This window comes from Oryctolagus cuniculus, chromosome 10, assembly GCF_964237555.1.
Source record: "Oryctolagus cuniculus chromosome 10, mOryCun1.1, whole genome shotgun sequence".
NCBI lineage: Eukaryota > Metazoa > Chordata > Mammalia > Lagomorpha > Leporidae > Oryctolagus > Oryctolagus cuniculus.
The window spans coordinates 54895330-54903367 of record NC_091441.1 but is presented as its reverse complement, the minus strand read 5'-3'; the positions used below and the strand labels follow the sequence as shown (position 1 = coordinate 54903367).

General features: G+C 42.0%; 1 pseudogene; it reads right to left on the bottom strand.

The window, feature by feature from the left end:
* Positions 1–662: 662 nt before the first annotated feature.
* On the bottom strand, positions 663–5575 carry LOC100344826 (eukaryotic translation initiation factor 1A, X-chromosomal-like; annotated as a pseudogene).
* Positions 5576–8038: the final 2463 nt, after the last annotated feature.

The following is an 8038-nucleotide window of genomic DNA, read 5'->3' as shown; positions in this document are numbered from 1 at the left end:
CCCATAATTTCCCTCCCACTCACACCTTTCCCTTCCTCTCACATCATTAGTTGGGTTAGTTATTGTTTTTATGCTGTCAGGCTTTATTTTTTTAATTTTTTATTTAGTAAATATAAATTTTCAAAGTACAGTTAATGGATTACAATGGCTCCCCTCCCCCATAATTTCCCTCCCACTCACACCCCTCCCATCTCCCGCTCCCTCTCCCATTCCATTCACATCAAGATTCATTTTCAATTATCTTTATATACAGAAGATCAATTCAATGTATATTAAGTAAAGATTTCATCAGTTTGCACCCACACAGAAACACAAAGTGAAAAATTACTGTTTCAGTACTAGTTATAGCATTATTTCACATTGGACAACACACTAAGGACAGATCCCACATGAGAAGTAAGTACACAGTGACTCCTGTTGTTGTGCTGTCAGGCTTTATAACATTCACATTTGTTTCTACAGCTGAAATTCCTACAGTTGTTAGATCTTAGATCAGAATTTAAATAAATTCAATAGTAACTTCCTATTTTATTATCATATCTTTTTCTGACATGATAATTAATTTATTCTTAGTTTATCAACATTTCATCAAACAGACTTTTCTCCCAACATGGCTTCAAATGTACTATGTTGGCTGAATTCTTGGATGTTTAGGAAGAACTTTCTGTTACTTTTATATATGAATGACAATTTGGCTGGGTATTACATTCTTGGGTTATGTTTTCATCCCTCCATTGTCTTCTGACATTCAATCTACTATACAGAATATATATGTTCTATATATACTATCTATGCATATATTTCTATATCATATTTATTTTTTAAAGATTTAATTTATTTATTTGACAGGTATAGTTACAGACAGTGAGAAAGAGAGACAGAAAGAAAGGTCTTTCTTCCATTGGTTCACCCCCACAATGGCTGCAATGGCAGGAGCTGTGCCGATCCAAAGCCAGGAGCCAGGTGCTTCTTCCTGGTCTCCCATGCAGGTGCCCAAGTCCTTGGGCCATCCTCCACTATTTTCCAAGGCCACAGCAGAGAGCTGGACAGGAAGAGAAGCAATCAGGACTAGAACCGGTGCCCATATGGGATGCTGGTGCGCAGGCAGAGGATTAACCAAGTGCACCATGGTGCCGGCCCCTATATTATATTTATTAATACATATTCATGCTATTTGCTGAGTTTTCTACTTTAGTATACCAAAGCTGCTATACCAGCTTTGTCTCTCCATATTGTCTTTCTCTAATTATTTTTTTAAGATTTATTTATTTATTTATTTGAAAGAGATACACAGAGAGAGGAGAGGCAGAGAGAGGTCTTCCATATGATGGTTCACTCCTCAATTGGCCACAACGGCCGGAGCTGAAGCTAGGAGCCAGGAGCTTATGGGTCTCCCACATGGGTGCAGGGGCCCAAGCACTTGGGCCATCTTCTACTGTTTTCCCAGGCCATAGCAGAGAGCTGGATCAGAAGTGGAGCAGTCGGGTCTCAAACTGGCACCCATATGGGATGCTGGCACTGCAGGCAGCAGCTTTACCAGCTATGCCACATTGCCGGCCCCAATAATTCAGTTTTAAGCTATGTGTAATCTGCTCATCACTCTACCATATAAATTAGTTCTAGATGCAAGCATTTGGCCTAGCAGTTAAATGCCAACATCCCATAATCAGAGTATCTGAACTTAATGCCTGCATCCAGCTCCTGACTTCAGCTTCCTCCTGAGGCAGACCCTAAGAGACAGCAGTGATATCTCTTAGTGAAGTTACTGCCACCCACAAGGAAGACCTCAATTAAGTTCTTGGCTTCAGGCTTCAGGCTTCAGTCTTCAACATGGCCCAGCACCAGAAGCTGCAACTGTTGCAAGCATTTACTGAATGAGACAGCCAATGGGAATTCTATTCCTCTCAAATAAATAAATAAGTTCTATAATAGTGTTGGTTCTGTTTCTTTTTGATGCTTAATTATTCATTTTTATTTATTTGAAAGAGCAACAAAAAGAGAGACAGCAAGTGAGAGGGAGACATCTTCTATCTGCTAGTTTGCTCCCCAAATGCCAGCAAAAGCAGGGACTGGACCAGGCTAAAGCTAGAAGCCTGGAACTACTCCAACCAAGGTTGAACACACGGGTGGCCGGGACTCAAGTACCTGAGTCACTATCTGCTTAGTTTATCAACGTTTGTGTTGATGCATTCACAGGAAGTTGGATCACAAGTGGAGGCAGGACTTGATCTCAGACACTCTGGATATGGGATGTGGGCATCTAAGTGACAGTTTAAGCCACTGGGCCACAATGCCTGCCCCTATTGGTCCTAGTTCTTTAGCTTTATGACTTCCCTTTTCATTTCATTCTGCTATTTGAGAACTTATTATAACTGTGTCCTGTGTTTGCTAAATCCTTATATATACAAAACACTCATGAAAAATTTTGTTGTCCTTTTTGATTATATTTTTTCTAAATTATGTTCTTTCCCAGTCTTTGTTATTTCCTATTTGTTACTACTTATTGATTTATTTGCTATTTCATGCCTACACAGCCATCACATAGCCACATCTCTTTTCATGCTAATTAACATGAGTTTCATACAGATTTTCTGTTTTGCTAATGTGGGTGGATTTTCTTTACTGCTTTTGCATCTTATCTAGAACTTATTTCATTTGTTTCCAAGATGCCATTTTATGTATTTTTTAATTCAAAACATCTATTTACTTACTGGAAATGGTCAAAGCAGGAAAGGCAGTAATGCATTTTGTTTTTTAAATAATTGTGGTCTTCTACTCATAAGCTCCATTACATCAAAAGAACAAGGTGGGCTTAACATCTCACTTAAGGTCATTCAGCGTTATCAGTTTTCAAAGAAATAAATCAATCTGCCTTAACAAACTGCAATCATGCTAATGAAATTTGAATCTTCTTTAAGGGTCATGGCTAAAATCCAAACTGCAGAACAATGTTCTGAAAACCTGGAATATAAAATGTTGAGTTCCATTTAACTATTCAGTGTCTTCATCATCATCTCCAATGTCATCAAACTGGATTTCACCACCATCTCCAGGACCAAATGTATCAGTTTCATTGATTTTCGCATGCTCTGGAAGCTTGCCATATGCCTTCAGACTTCCAGCTTCATCTGCATTGTATTTTAAAGTTACGTTAGCTTTGTTATCCTGATAGTTTTGAAGACCAACCTTGTTAATGTCTGAGATATTTATCCAAACCTTTTTTCTCAATTTCTCTCTGATGTGACACAACCTCTTTACACCATCAAAACACATTTCTTCTAATCGTCCATTTCCCAGCATTTTGATTACTTGAACACAATCTTATCCATCCTCTTTGAATACCAGCTCTCTTTTTTCAGATTCATTCTCGCTCTTCTCTCTGTGCCTGTTTTTATCTCCTTTACCTTCTTTACCTTCATTCTTCGGTTTGGCGGTGACAGTGGCCTCATAGTGTTTCTAATTTCCTTCTGGACAGCTGTGGTGGTGGTGGTGGCAGCAGCGATGACTTCTCCGAGGGCCATGAGGAATGGCCAACAGGAGGGAGCACGTGGATGAGGCAAGCGCTGGGACCAAGCAGTATGCACGGGAGTCTCGCGGCCGAGTTCTTCCCAGATCCTTATTTTATGTATTTTACTATCTCTGAAATTTTTATGCACATTGCAGTTTAACTGGCCGAACTTTTTCATTATTTTATTTTATTTTTTCCTTTGGGCTGCAGTATGAAAATACAAATCTACTTTCCATAGACTTCCAACTCCAAAACCACCTCTCATGCTCACTTATCCTATTCAATAGAGAAAATCAGGTCCATCAAATGTCCTCAACAAACTCACAAAACTCAGAATTCCCAGATCCTTCCCTCTGGCTACAATAGACAAGGGATGCCTCCTACCTCAGGCTATTCCCCTCCACTGTTTTCTGAATCCTGCCTTTAACATTCACAGGTCTTCACACTCTTGCCTTTCTACTGATGTCTTCCCATCAAGTTTTATGTCAGCTCCGGCTCAACCTACATCACTGTTTAAGAATAAATAAGTAAACTCCTTTACTGTTAAATTAATTTTTCTCCTTCAAAACCAGACTTCATTTGCTCAACTCTGACTCTGACTTTCTTCTTCTTCTTCTTCTTTTTTTTTTTTTTTTGACAGGCAGAGTTAGATAGTGAGAGAGAGAGACAGAGAGAAAGGTCTTCCTTCCATTGGTTCAACCCACAAATGGCCGTCATGGCCGGCCAGTGTGTTGCGCTCATCCGAAGCCAGGAGCCAGGTGCTTCTCCTGGTCTACCATGCGGGTGCAGGGCCCAAGCACTTGGGCCATCCTCCACTGCCTTCCCAGGCCACAGCAGAGAGCTGGACTGGAAGAAGAGCAACCGGGACAGAATCCGGCGCCCCAACCAGTACTAGAACCCAGGGTGCCGGCGCCGCAGGCGGAGGATTAGCCAAGTGAGCCGCGGCACTGGCCTCAACTCTATAAAGAGTTTTTTTTTTAAAGTACCTAGTCTCAGGTATTTTGTTATAATAGCAGAAAATGGACTGAACCAGAAAATTCACATCAAGAAGTAGAGTTGCTGCTATACAAATACTTCAAAATGCAAAAGCAGCTTTGGAACTGTGTAGTGTGCAGTGGATGGGAGAGTTCTGAAGTAAATTTTGGAAAATGCTTGTATTGCCATGAATGAAGCATTAAGGGTGATTTTAGTTCATAAGAAGAGAAATCTAGACAAAGTCTGGAACTTCTCAGAGATTACCTAAATGGTTAGGACCAGCATGTGGATAGAAATGTACACTGGAGGGCCGGCGCCTCGGCTCACTAGGCTAATCCTCCGCCTTGCGGTGCCGGCACATCGGGTTCTAGTCCCGGTCGGGGCACCGGATTCTGTCCCAGTTGCCCCTCTTCCAGGCCAGCTCTCTGCTGTGGCCAGGGAGTGCAGTGGAGGATGGCCCAAGTCCTTGGGCCCTGCACCCCATGGAAGACCAGGAGGAGTACCTGGCTCTTGCCATCGGATCAGCACGGTGCACCGGCTGCAGCGTGCCAGCCGCGGCGGCCACTGGAGGGTGAACCAACAGCAAAGGAAGACCATTCTCTCTGTCTCTCTCTCTCACTGTCCACTCTGCCTGTCAAAAAAAAAAAATGATTTACAGATAGAACCTATTCTTAAAAGGAAAACAAAATGGAAAGATTTAGGAAATTCTCGGCCTTGCCATGTTGTTGGCAGTAGAGGGATGAATGTGGGTCCCCAGGTGGATTTATTCCAGCAACAGAGAAGAATTTAAAGCAGAGACATAGATGGAGTGCAAGAATGGGAGCAGGATTTATTTAAAGTGGTGGAGATACTACATACGCGGAAGTGAATGCAGCAACCTCATGAAAGAGAACCACCCCTACCGCAGTTCACTGGCTCTTTTTATTGGTCAGAGAGTGGTGCTCTAACTGAAAATAGATGTGGGGTGAGGTCCGGGTGGGGTTCAGTGCATGTGGTGATCTCTGAGAAGGTTTCATGGCATCTCCACGTGGAGTTCAGCATACACGTGTTCATCGTGGTGTCTTTGGCACAATGGAGGAGGCTCAGGTGCATCACGGGAAATTGGCTGTGCTAAATTGGCACTGTAGGGATGGAGTTTTAATGGTGCATGGCTAAGGCACAGAGACTGCTGTCAAGCTCTCAACTCCACTGTTCAATAACTAGCTCTCTACCTGGCTTATGTCAGCCATATGGTGGAGAATGAAAGCCTTTCCAGGAGAGGAAATCAAGGGTGTGGCAGAGCAGCAACCCTTAGCTAAAGAGCTTAGTACTAACAGAAGGGATCATCAAAACAATGGGAGAAAGACCTCAAAGGAATTTCACAGATCTTCCAAGCTGCCCCTCCCACCACAGACCCAGAACTCTAGAAATGAAGAATGGGAACCAGCCTGGGGTGCCTTCCAAGGGTTTGCTGCTCAGAGCTGTCTGGCACACCAATCTGCATTCCAATGCCATTCACTTTGGCCATCCTAACTGTGGTTCAAGCAGGCCCAGGTGGGTATTGTTCAACCCACTGCTTCTGGGGACAAAAGCCATAAATCTTGGCAGCGTCTACATGGTGCTAATTCTGCAGGCACACAGAATCTAAGAGCCATGGAGGAATGGAAGCTTCTATCTGGATTTCAAAGGATGTCTCAGACACGCTGGATATCCAGGTAGAAACTTCCTGAATGGGCAGAGCTACCATAGACAGCCCCCAATAGAGCAACGATGAACAGAAATATGGGGTCAGAACTGTCTGTCGCAATACCTTGTGGAGCCAGAAGGGCAGGACCACCACTGCAGAACTACCCGCCTGCAACACAGGACTTCAGCCTATGAAAACTGAAGCATGGGCTGAGTCCAGAAAAGCCATGTGGGTAGGGCTGACCAATGTGTCCAGGAAGGGGGGCATGGAGTCAGGGAAGATTATTCTGTAGGTTTGAGATTTTGTGATTTTTCCCTGTTGCATTTCAGACTTTCGTATGGCCTGATATGACTTTCTTCATGCCTATTACCAGTTTTACTGCAATCATCTCCAACTTTCTGTCCAATGCAATTTCACTAAATTTAAAATCTGATCATGCCACATCCCGTGCCCCTTAAAATCTTTCATTAATTGGCCATGGTATATGGAATAGCCTCTACACACCTCAACCTAACATAAATGTACCTTCATGATCATGGTCTCTGAATACTTCACATTCCTCTCATGCCTCACATTACAATCCAGTCAAGCTGAGATATTTACAATTCAATAAAAATAACCAGATTTCCATACATTATTCAATTTACCTTGATCATTCTTGCTCCTCTCTTTGGCCTAACTAGCTCCTAATCATCTTTCCCCTGTCCACATGGAAGTTCCTTCTTCCAGAAAGCTTCCTTAAATTCTCAGTTTCAAGTTAGGTGTTCCCCTCCAAGTACTCTCACAGAACTCGACTATCCCTTAATACATTTTGCTATAGCATAATTGCTTTTTCATTTCTCTACAGGCTAAACGTTAAGCACCATGAGAACAAGTGTGCTGCATTTTTTTGTTCACAATTCCCAACCTCTAGAAAGAATATATCTTGAATGACAACATGTTCTGAATGATTGAATCCAGACCTCAGGGGAAGAATTTAGTTTTGCAATAAAGAGAAGCAAACATATAAACATTTAACTAAAAACACCTCTTTCTTGAGGATGAAGGAAAGGATAAAAGAATATATGCCTTGCTTTTGTTAGCTCTTAGCAAAAAATATTATATTTAATCATCTGACACAACCAATATTTGACCAATTTGCTGGTTCAATTTCCAGCTCCTCCACTTCCAATCTAGCTTCCTGTTAATGCATCCTAAAAAACAGTAGATGATGGCTTAAGTACTTGGGTCCTTGTCATACACCTGGGAGATGAAGATGGAATTCTAGGCTCCTAGCTTCAGCCTGGCCCAATCCTGGTTGCTCTAGGCTTTCAAGGCATGAAATAGCAAATGGAAAAATCTCTTTCTCTCTCCTCCCCCACCCTCAGTTGCTTGGCTTTTCAAATAAATATAAATAAACATTTTAAGAATTATTTTATAAAAAATGAATATTTATCTTTTTTAAAAAAGATAGAGAGAGAGACATCTTCCATCCACTGGTTCACTCCCAAGATGGTTGCAACAGCCGAGACTGGGCCAGGCCAAAACCAGGAGCCAGAAGCTTATTATGTGGAGCAGGGGCCTAAGCACTCAGGCCATCTTCTGCTGCTTTTTCCCAGGCCATTAGCAGGGAGTTGGATCAGAAATGGAACAGCCAGGACAAGAACTGATGCCTATATAGGATTCCAGCATTGCTAGGGGTGGCTTTACCCACAATGCTGCAATGCCAGCCCCTCATTTTTATTTTTTAAACAATTTTTGTTTTATTTTATCATTCATTTTTTATTATATCTAAGAAAGGATGCATCTTTGGAAGCAAGAACAGTAACTGGTTAACATACAAACTGCTCATAGACACTTCATATGCCAACCAGTGTTTAATAATTACTTGTAAAGATGTTCATGGTGAC